Raw genomic sequence first — 2139 nt, forward strand, 5'->3', positions numbered from 1 at the left:
GTTTGTAAACTGGTGTTTTGTTTTGTTCCTAATGATGATGATGTTTCTTTATTTAAAGACTTAATCAGAAATGTCTGGAACAGCAAAGCTTCTGATTTTTTCCTGTGGGTAGAAAGTAGGAAACACAGCACTTCGTACAAGTGGTTCTTGAACAAATGTTTCCAAGGACAAGTTTGGGCATTTGCTTTCATTTTACTTTTACATTTCTCTGTTGCTTCGCCCTCCTTTCTGGTCTGTTGACGCAGGTTCGTGGCCTTCTCAGGGTGCTGAATAGTCCACATTTTCTCTCGACTCTTCCAAGTCAATTGCTCAGGCCCTTTGCCCTGGCTGCTCCAGGGTGGAGTGGGGACATGGTTAAACATGTCCCCACATAAGACGTGAGCTTTCCTGTGATCTTTTCCACTGTTCACTCTGCATCAGTATCACTGCCCCCTCTCCATAGAACATCCCCAAAGGTTGCCCGCATGAAGCACAGTTTCTATGCAGGGGGTAAAATAGGAAGCACACAAACCTCTGCCCCCAAATCGTGTCCCCTGAGCTCTATCGTCATGTCACTAAGCATCTTGTCACGCTTCCCTCACCAGACCATCTCAACCCTCCTCTCAACCAGCGCTGTGGGCTGCCACTGCCCACGGATCACACCAACGGATCGACTCGACAAGGGGTACAGCCCACTCACCGTAGGGGAAGAACCTTTCTGGTGTCAACGACTCACTCAGTTGATGTAGGTCACCAGCTTAGTGTCTGCTCCCTTCGGCCCCCACCCCCACCCCCCAGGGTCTATGATCATAGATCCGTTCTGTGGCCTCCCGCAGTACAGCGGCACCTTCCCTGCCAGTGAAGGCTTCCCACTCGTCTAGAGAACCTTCTAGCACAGGAGCAAGTGGAGAGGAGACAGTCGGGACTTCTTTCTTGAGAGTCATTGAGTTCTTCTGGGAAGGAATAGCAATGTTTGCTATATATAAAATATATATGTGGGCGGCTTCAAACAAAAAACCCAGCATATTGAAATGTAGAACCATATAAGGACCATTAAGGGGTTAACCCACAGGGGTGAGGCTTACAGTGAGTCTCATAGTCTTTCATTTCAGAGCCAATGCAAAATCCATAGCGGGGGCAGATGCTGATTCCTCCAAATATACAAGTATTCCACTCTGGCTATCTTTGAGTCAACAAGAATAAACCTTCATTTGGTAGAGGTTTGCCAGGCACATCAGTGAAATTCAATGTGAAGTAATCACGCAGGTGGTGGCGGGTTCCTGAGGGTAAGAGAACAGGTAGTGTGGTTTCCTGGGAGGCTGCCTCTCTCAGCTTTCATTCTGGGCTGAGAGCTGGGCGCCGCACACTTCTCTACCCTGCTTTTTACCAACTGCAACGCTATTCACCGTCAGCAGGGTGTAAAAGCATCCATCTCAGAAGCAAGGAGGGCTCTCACGTGGGAGAGCAGAGACCCATCTCCAGACCCTGAGATCCCTGTATGTTGAGCCTCCTACATCCCGGAGACAACTTTGACACCAGAGGAGTGGCAGAGCAGCAGCAACTGCAGAACTGGGAGTTGGAGCATGAGACAGAGGGTGGGCTTCCCAGCCCCCAGAGCAAGTAAAGCCATGGATGCCTCAGTGCATTTAGGGTGGGTGGGTGGGAGGGGGTGGAGTGGGTTTGCTGACCCCCAGAGGTGGAGCCGAGTCCCTTCGGGCGGAGGCTTACAGCAGTTTCGTGTCCTTAGGACAGTTATGGGCAGCTCTAGCAGATCTCTGTAACTCTGAGCAGGGCAGAGGACAGGTCAAGGGTCTGAGGACCAGAGCCTGCCTGTGGCCACAGCAGAAAAGAAACGGTCCCGAGTGAACAGTCCCCCGAGCATTTCTCACACAAATGATCTAGCCTAAAGGCTTCCCTCTCAAACCTCTCATCATGAGCACTGTCTCTGAGTTGGGGGCAGGGGCATTGCAATGAATGATCAAAGCCAGCAAGGCAGCATCAACACAGCTTGACCCTGCTGCAGAGTCCCAGTCCTGAGGGGCCACTCCTCCTTAATGCCACACACTTACAAGATGCCCACTGGGAGATGCCTGTCAGGAGGCTCAGTGGCTCCGTTAGGACTGAGAAACATTCTGACATCTTCAAAAGGCCATGCAAATG

This window comes from Echinops telfairi, unplaced genomic scaffold (assembly GCF_000313985.2).
Source record: "Echinops telfairi isolate 266 unplaced genomic scaffold, ASM31398v2 ScPeMD7_3533;HRSCAF=4204_1, whole genome shotgun sequence".
Taxonomy (NCBI): domain Eukaryota; kingdom Metazoa; phylum Chordata; class Mammalia; order Afrosoricida; family Tenrecidae; genus Echinops; species Echinops telfairi.